The following is a 10,106-nucleotide window of genomic DNA, read 5'->3' on the forward strand; positions in this document are numbered from 1 at the left end:
TGTGAATCATGATACAATAATCCTGTGAAGGCATTTTTCCACATACCTCATTATAAAACATTTGGGCTCAAAAATTCACTTGAGATTGATCAGAGATGATGAGTTCAGTCTAGAAGTCTTGGATATAAACACTTACTGAAGTGCTTTGCTAAGTTCCTATTGTGAGGTATGATCATGTGGGCTGGAGAGGCCAGCCTAGGGTCTTTAGGGGGAGCTGACTTAAATGTATGGATTATCCAAAATTTTCATTAGTACCACTGGGGAGATCTGAATGTGGAATAATTTGCAAATGAAGAAACGAGAGGGGGGCAAAATGCATGCCCAAGGAACATTAGTATTCAACTTCAGAGCAACCTCTGTGTGAGCATATATGCACTCATTGCAATATTCTGAAAATAATTGCATACATATGTATGTTAGTCCCACCCTCCAGTGGCATCAATAGGTTTAACCTCAGTTTTCTGTTGCACTGCAAATTAAGGGAAAAGACTTTATTTTGAGAGTGTTGAACACATGGCTGCCATCCAACAACTTCAGCATGGCAACCTCCCAAGAAAGCGCTCCAAGGCAGCCTAATCAGGACAGAATTTCTGGCAAAGTACATTTTGAGACAAGGCTCTCTCTCTTTTTTTCAAAGTAGAAAACTCCTTTGATGACAGGCACAGAGAGCATTTAAGAACATTCTCAGGTGCTTTTTTTGCAAACTGAAAAATCAAACTCAAAAAACTGAGGAGGAAAATTGCAGGAGTCATTTTAACACTTTTCCTGCTTTAGTTGGGCAGTGGAGACTGAGAAACAGCCAGCTGATTTCACTTTAGTTCTCATTTTTTTTTACTTCTGTCAATAGGTACAAGCTCGTAACTGATTACAGGTTTTAATGCTGCTCTGTAAACATGAATGGTGCTTTAAACTGTATCACAAAGCTGAGTTAAATTCTCTCCTAAAGGGCCACTCAGCTTTAGTTTTCTGCTAACACACATTCTAAAAAGCTGGTTTGGGTTTTGTATTGGGATTTTCCCTCCCTACACACAGTATGTTTTATTGCTTTTGTACAGCTCTTCCTGCTTTGCACAGTCCAGTTCTGGCAAGCGGCTATACCCAGAGCTGTGGTTTGTGGCAAAAATGCGATGTGTTGGAGGAAAGATGGGAAAGACTCCATTAGCCAGCAATAATGTACCATCCTTGCTGTGCCCACAGTGCTAACAGCCTGAGAGGATGGGTGTCCTGGGCTGTGGGAGCTACAGGAGCTGGCACAGTCCTACAGGCTTTTCACTAGGAGGTAACAGAAGCGGCTCTAAGACACAACATCCTCCATCAGCTCTGTGAGATGCGGTTTCGGGAGGAAGGTGTGGCTTCAGATCTGCTGACATTGTGGAAATGCTTCACCTCCTTCTGACTTCATAGAAAGCCAAACACATTAGACCTGCCAGAAATGTGACGCTCAAAAAAGCCCAAGCCACTCTGGTCAGATGAGCGAGAGCCCTCCCAGAAAGCCCAACCTGATAAACGAAACTGAGGAACTTGAAAAATAACAAGATGACATTTTGATACTAAATGTTGAGTTTGGAAGACTAATATAACTTCTCATTCCCTAGACTAATAAACCTGATGATTTTTTCCTAAAAAAATCTGAACACCTACTCTAAACAAGAGCATTTTCCTCCTACTTTCAGTGCAGACAGCTAATTTTTTGCAAATGCACAAGTACATGATTAAAACATAAAAGCAGAACACACTAGTCACTCATACGTATCCATTCTTCAATTAGGAGACATAAAAAAGTAAATGAAAGTGTCAAGTATCTTACATTGATAATACTTTAATCCCTTATTTATAGCATATATAAGATACATAGGAGTGTCTGTATTTTTTAAATAAAGAACACTTTTTTAAGACTCTTGCTATTAGATTCTTGTTCTCCTGGATATCGTGTCCAGCAAATAGAAAAATAATATTCCAAGTGAGGAATGTAATAAAACTTTATTAAAACTATATTAAACACATTATACTGTCATAGGTGAATCTGGATTCTTACTTTTTGTACTTCTTTTTTTTTTAATAAAGTTTGGGCTGAACATGAGTGTTTTGTAACTGCCTAGAACATTCATTCTGTCATCCAATATTCCAAGGAAATAGCTTCTTTGTGTTTAAAAGATGAAAGGGCCACAGGAAAACCAAACATCACAAGAACCTGGCAGACAAAATTACCCAAGGCTGTTAAAGAAGCTACAGAAACTGCTGCTTGTAAAATTATTCCCAAAAGACAACATTACTTCTAACACCCATTGGGCTGTTAGAAGTGACACTGTCTAAAGTTCACCTTGAAAAGGAAGCCGAAGTGCATGCCCAGGCCTTGAAAGACTCTGTCAGTGCTCATGCATATGAAGTATCAACAAGGTGATGCTGTGATGACTCGGAGGTGACTGCCCAGAGCCCTGGTGGCAGAAGATGTGCAGGAGGAACTGGAGACAACACCTGCCAGGGGTTATCAGAGCATTTCCTGCAGTTCTGTAGGAGAACAGCGGTTGAGGCAGAGGTAAATGAGCCTGGCAGGCTGGCAATTAAGGGAACAAACCAAGCAGAAGCCAGGGAAAGGTACAAAGAGGGAGGCAAAGCTCTGCAGGTAAGCTCATTGAGAGAAAAAGGGAGAGGAAGTGATGAGCAAAACAGGAGACCATGTCTTTCAGAAAGGGGAAAAAAAACGGTCCTACTACAGCAATTTTCTAAGGCACCAGGTGCTGCTTTATCTGCAGTTTCATCTAGACACATCTCTGAGGCAACTGGGTAGTTTGGCTCATGTCCTTTCTTTCCTATGACTCCCACAGATTTTGAACCCTACTGTTAGACTTTCAGGCTGAAAAATTCCAGTGGTTAAGTTAGAAATCTGAAGTCATTAGAATAATAGGAGATCCCTAGAGAGAGCCAACACTGCTACGCAGAAAATTTATTAGCATCAGGAACAGAGGCCTGTATCAGCACTTTACTGGTGGATAAATCAGTGGGTTTGCTAATGATGTTTCGGTTCTCTTGATTGAATTGGATTTGTAAGAGAAATGCAGCTGCAGACTGAATTGCTTTATATGACAAGAGGATAATGAATAGCCAATCCTGAACACCCACGGTTTCTGTATATATGAGATAATTTAGCTTCCGTTCTTGTTGTTATTATTTTATATGCAAATGAAATTATCAATGCATTTATATAATAACTTCCTGGATCACATTTATTCTAGAGCTTTTGCCTGTTTGTATGCAAGAGAAATTTCTTTCCCTCATTTTAGCCAGGGTTTAATACTAAATCCAGCTCCTGCTGGAGTCTGTGGGAGTTTTATTGTGTTATAGATATGACCCATCCAGAGGACATTGAAAGTGAACAGAAAATATTGAAACTGCCTGTGGTTATGAGGGTGCTATTATTTATTTGGAGATAGGGCCCATTGCCTTATGCTATTATCTGCATGTTACGTGTACTGGGTTTTGCATATTTGATGTTTACTTAACATGCATATCAGGTTTTTAACAATAGTGTTTCAGAGATGGTCTGGCTAAGTGCCCTCATCAGCCTCTTGCTAGGTTGTTCTCTGGGGTTCCAGCCAGTCAGTCTTTATGTGTTTGAAGTTCTAAATAGGCTACTGCTCCCACTCTGAAGGAGCATGCCAAACTGAACCAATGCCTGCTGGAAAAATAAAAAACGGGATGCCAGCTGGCCAAGAGGGCTGAAAGGAGAGAAAAAAGAGAGAAAATCATTCTTACCGAGAAACTGCCTTAGCAACATCCTCATCTGCTGGGTGGTAATAGATCACAGTTGCCTGGTTGGTCTTCCAAATGGCTGAGCTCCCAAGTTACAGTTACTCCTTGCCCTTGGAAGTGCAGTTGACTGAGATGTACTGTTGAGACACATAGATTTGACAGATGGATTGTGCAGGCCAGGCACTGTATCCAGCAATTGTTTCTCCCACTAGGGGAAAGTCTTACAAAAGCTTTTTCCTGGTGTTCAACAGGCTTGAGGTGGTTCATTGCACTGCAACTTTAGAAAGGTTTTGGGTGATTGGCTGCAGTGGAGAGAAACAAACTGGCAGTCACATAATTCCCGCCATTTGAATAACAGTGAGGAAACTTTCTTTTAGGTAGGAAAAGAGGAGAGAAAAATCTTCCCTTACCCACTGACAGGCCAGGGGCAATGCTGTGGGAAGGGTCTTGGTACTTTCTGCTTTCAGCATTTATGGTGCCAGAGAAATAGACCAGAAAATCTGGTCATTTCCATTAGTCCTTCTCATGTGCTCTGCTGGCAACTGAGTGTCCAGGTAACAGTTTTTGCCCTCCCTGTGCTACAGGAGTGCAGGAGCTAAGAGAGCATCATCAGGCTGCAGAACAGCGTGTGCTGGGGTGGAGACACAGACAGGAAGGAGTCTTGGTGAAAAAGAACATGAGGCAGCAAGAATAGAGGTGTGCTGAAAAGAACTGAGGTAATGAGAAGCCCAGGAAACCACTCAGTTGGATTCTTGGAGATATGAAGTGTCACAGATATGGCCAGGAAAATGTGTCATAGTGCATATCCATTTAATTCCAGGTAGCTCCATGGGGGTGGCAATGGTGGGAGAGGCAGTGTAGGTATTTTTCCTACATTCAGTATACATTCAGATGGTATTTCAGGCCTTGAAAGTGCAGCTGCTAAGCCACTCAACATTTTAAAGGTTGCTTGGCTACGAAATATATTTTAAAAAGCCTCAAATTTTAATCCTGGAAACCAGGAAATCAAAATAACGGAAAATCAAGAAACACAACACAATTTTTGGACACATTTTCTTTAGAATTATTATGATAATTTTGGGCACTCTACTAGAATGAAAAAAATTTGCATTGTACTGGAGGATCTGCTGAATGTTTTTAGCATTTTAACGGTTTTACATAAATTCAGACTTTAAAAGCCTGTCATGAAGGAAGTTGAACTAGCAAAACAAAATTATTTAATTACTGACTTTTAGTAAGGTATTTAAACGTTTCCAACAATATAAGCAGTTGGTATGTTTTATTCCACTAGGACATCCTATCTTCTTGGATTGAGGTGAACAATTCTGTCATGCTGATGGGGACTACTATCACACTGCAGGCTGTGCCTGGAATGACAGTTTCCAAAAGTAACAAAAATCATTACTGCTGCTAATTATTATCAATGTATTTACCACAAAAAAGCTTTAGCTCTAACCATGCCAGAGAAATATAATTCATTTTGTTAGACTTGAAAATGCAAGTAACACAGCTAGACTAAAAGAGCTATTGAAGGGAAGAGACAGTAAGGCAGCTTTTTCTGCTTTTAAACAAGATTTAACAGCTGCTGCCAGAGAAAGTATAGGACAACCTTCTGCATAGGTCTGCATAGTAAAACACACTCAGGAAGGGCAAATAACTAATTTTGTTAACAAGTTCTCTATAAAACACTTTGCACTCTGGAGATACGTGTTTATGCTCTCACACTGGAGCCGTAGGTGACCTCAAGAGGGATCTGCTCAACACAAAAAGCAAAGGAGGGAAGATTTTGCCTGCCATTTTCTCTATTTTCTGTGGTGATAGAGTAGAGCAGTTCTAGAGTAAGGATTTTCTATAGCACAACACAGCTGTTCTTTCTGATGTGTCCCTGAAAGAATTCACCATCTGGCATTAATGATATCACAGCCTGTTGCCATGGGACCATCATGTCATCACACATATCCCACACTCAGCATCCTTTCAGAGCAAGATAGTACAGCTGGCACATCCAAGCCCAGCAGCCAGCAGAAAAAGGTGACAAGGACCACAGGGCCAGGATATAATGACAAAACCAGCTGCCATGAGCATGCTCAGCTTCTCTGAGGACCTCAACACTAGGTCAGCTACATAAAACAGGACAGCAAACTGGCTGTGGCACTGCTGACACAACTCCATTGCAGAGCAGTATCAATGAAAATGTCATGTTTTGTTCAACAAATATTTTTCTTGTCTCTAGTGCAGTGTGGTCTGGCATTACTGGAAATCCTAAATTCATCAACACATGTAAAAAAGAAAAATTGATAAAAAGTAGTGAATACTACTACCTTCCCATTACGCAGTCTATTATTCATTTGACTGCTACTGGTTTAAAGTGCATTTCAGATTTATATTCAGCAGTCATGTAAGAATTATTCCGTTTGGAGAAACTGACATAACTTGTGTTTCAAGTGCATTGCAACATAACTGGCTGAAGTTTTATCTCAACCTCACCACTTTTCAGGAAAGGACAGTGGAAGGGGAACCTTCAGCTATTACTCAGCCACTTCATGGAATATGCTACAAACCAGAAGCGTGGCCTTTGATGAGTTATTGCTTAAGTAAAAACATACTTCAAGCATTTATTTCTGTGAAGTCCCTGCCTTCTGTCCATATAGAAGCTATTATAGGATCATAATTCTAAAAAAGCCCAATTTACATAATCTGTAACCACACTTATATTTTTTGCAATTTTTTGACAAAGGACAACTTAAATTTCCTGGTATTTTATTATACTTTGCAAGTGAGAAGCAGGCCTTGCAGTCTTAACAAGTAGATGTGGAGGTGACAGGAAATGGAATTTCCTAATTACTTTCTGAAATGTATGAGATTATGTTGTTGATGGAGGTAGCAGAAAGCAGACATGATGACAGAGATCTTTTCCTGTCCAATGCACAGGATGGGAGTAACACAGCTCTGCGAGTATCAAAATAGCTGAAATACAATGCAGAGACTTCTTCATGCTGCCTACTTGTACAAGCCTAGACCAAAAGTTTACTGAATCTTGGGCCAAATAACAAGTAAATGGGATTACATTAAATAGCTTAGCACTAGGTGTCTTCCAACTTGACTCCTATTGACCTCAATAACAGTAAACTTTGGTGGAGCTGAGTCACCAAACAGGAGGGGTTGCTGCAACTAGAAAATGCATGAGATAGCTGAAAGCTGAACCTCAGGACTGGGATTTCAATCTTCATCTTCAGTAGAAGCATGTGGAAAGATTCTAAACATTCCTATAAACAGGTAAGAAATCTGGTTATCTTCCTGTACCAACATCTGCTGGCAGCTGTCTAGAGGACATGAATAAAACACTATTTTTTCCCCTTCCCGGCTATCAGCAAGGTCCAAATTATGGACATCCAAAGACAGTGGTGCCATTTATTTTTAATAGCTCCTCATAGACTTTTGCCTCACTTCTTATTTAGTCAAGAAATTGTTGCTTTTACTTAAAACAAACTCTTAAAGTTAAGGAGGACCACTTGTAACTCTATTTCTAAGAAATCCCCACCAATCCTTTCCTCTTTTCTCATTCCTTCCTCCCCACAAATATATGTGTTGGGGATGGCTGAAAACAACAGTCATAGGAATAGCAGTTATGTGTATTTTTTTCCAAAAGGCTTTGCAGGCAAAAGATCTCAATGTATTTTAGGGAACCAGCAGTGGTATTGGCATCATTAGGCTGAAAAGTATTTTCTTTTCAAAAACTATGTATATTTGCATTTATTCTGCTTACTTACCTTCATGACTGAAGAGGTAAAAATTTCTTCTGTGACTGTGTAATGAAATCCATGCACAGAGAATATCCATAACTCCCTGCAAGCTCAAGAAAAGCAAGTCTTCCTCCACTTTTGGCCAAGCAAGACCATGCCATGCCTGGCCTGTCGATATTAATAGTTGAGGCTGATGCCTGTATGACCAATTCCAAAGAACAGACAGAGTCCAAGCAATCCCTCTGCCGTGATAGCCAGGTCTCCAAGGCAACACCCAAATGGCAATGGCATGGTCGGTCACCCACCCACCCTGAGCTCCTCTGCAGGTGTCACTGTGTGCCAGCTCAGCAATTCCAGCCATGTGAGAATACAGGAAGAGGTGTGAAGCCTTGAACACCCTCTAGCTATAACCACCCTTCAGAAGCAGCTGAGACTCCTTTACAGGCTGCTATTCCACCTAGAAAAGAGCCCATAAGAACCAGTGTCCTTTGGACTATCCATGCAGGAACACAGAAGACAACAGGTTAGACAGGGTGGACAGCTGATTGATTAGCACACAAGCATGAAAAAATATTTTTGTCACAGCATGAATTTATTATTTATGAAGTAATACATTTTCCAGGAGCTTACACTTTTAAGAAACCAAAGGAAAAGAGTTGGGATGTTTCCTTTTGACAGGCTGTATTTCACATTTTGGGCAATAACCTTGGCTCCTCTCTAATTCTTTCAGCCAAAATGTTCAGCCCACCATGCCAAAAATCACACTTAAAATTCAAGCAGCTGAATCTGTGTCATGATTTTGTCAATTTCTACACCAAGAGCTAGACTGCTATTAGTGCAACAAGAGATGAAGATACCAATATTTACAGCATATTTCACTGAAATATGAATGAGAAGCTTTTACTAAGAGAAAGACACAAGTGACAAAACCTGTATGTGTTATATATGTGATGTTTATCCTATAAAGGCTGTTACAGAAATTTAGACTGCTTTTTATTAATGCTTTTTCCAAGTGTGAGACGTTTGCAGCCAGCCATTAATGAGACCCCTGTCAAAAAGGATGAATACTTACCCATAATGCTGATTGAGAAAATGATGCTCAACAAAAGGGTTGAATCTCTTCTCTGTACACGCAGGCACACTGAGCTGTCAGCTGCTGTATGGGGAAATAATTCTAAAAGAACAAGAGCCCTTGACAACGTCACCAACGCATAGAAGTGAGCAATTTTTCTTTCAGTAGGAAACAGATCATTGCTTCATTTCTATGTTACATTTATATCCCACCAATTCTGAAAAGGTATTTTTCTCATTTCTTTTAAGAATGCTTTTAGTAGAACAGACCTATTACATTCTTCTCCTATCTTCAAAGCATCTTCAACCAATCACAAACTCTTCTCCTGAAAATAAGGCTGATTTGCATGTAACAAATAAGGAAACCAGTTTTTGAAATCAAGACTGACTGGATGACAACTTTTGACTTCAGGATATAATTCTTTCTACTGGAGCTGGGAAAAGCTCATGAGAAACAGTACCACCAGCAAGCGAAGAATTCCCTTTGGGCAGGACTATACCAACAGTTGGCATAACTGAGGGCAAATGTGCAACCTTCAGGAGAAGGAAGAATCAAGTCTGCAGTACCACAGTGGCATTCCAGTTAAGGAACATTGTATCTTTGGGCAAAAAAAGTGTGTATGGTCCCATGACTGAGGACTGCAGCATAATACATGTGTGCATGAAAGGTGAATGTTACAGATGACTGAAGTGCCATTTTTGAGTTGCTGCTGAATTTCCTCCATGATCATATGCTTTTATGTGAAATATTTATCAGAAATGTAAAATGACATGGAAGATAAAGTAAAAGAACTGCAACACATTATTTTCAAGTTCTGCTGAATTTCCAGCAAAATGGAACATCTAGGGGTAGTTGGCCAGATGTGCCATTTTGCTGGCCCATCCCCTGAAATGAGATTATTTGGCAGCAACTCTTAAGTCTGCAGTAGGGTATTTCAGGAGTTAGTACATAGTTCCTAAGGGACAATTCATCCAGTTCTCTCTCCTTCTAACCTCACAGCATATTAAACCCTCTTAATAATACTTAAAAGAACCAAAGGCAAGGTAATTTCCTTTATAATATTTCTTTTTATAGATTTATTTTACATTTTATGTGAAGTAGGAAAGGAATTCAATGTTTGTCTTATATGAGGTCTCCACAAATACTTTTTGAGACCAGAATTTCTGCTTCTGCTAGCAGAACCAGTTGGATGAAGAATCAACCACAGCAAGAACTGGAATTTGTGTTGAAAAGTAAGAACAGCCCAGTCCTACCCTACCCATTCTTTTTTTTCTGAACTGAACTGCACAAGGAAAACAACACCACCACATTGGAAACATTTCAAATAGGAACAGAGCAATGTATGCATGTTAATCTGCAGGAGGGTTTCCCTCCAGTGCATACAGCAACCCTCCCATTCATTTTGCACAACACCATGCATGTGTGGTATTGCCTGACATTGCTGTGAAAGTCCTGTCAACACTCCTCATGCTTCTCCATATGTTAAAACCACTCCTGCTCTAAGTTCAATCTTCCTTAAACAATACAGCAACTAAAAGAAA

The sequence above is a fragment of the Taeniopygia guttata genome, chromosome 1 (genome assembly GCF_048771995.1).
Source record: "Taeniopygia guttata chromosome 1, bTaeGut7.mat, whole genome shotgun sequence".
In the NCBI taxonomy this organism is placed as follows: domain Eukaryota; kingdom Metazoa; phylum Chordata; class Aves; order Passeriformes; family Estrildidae; genus Taeniopygia; species Taeniopygia guttata.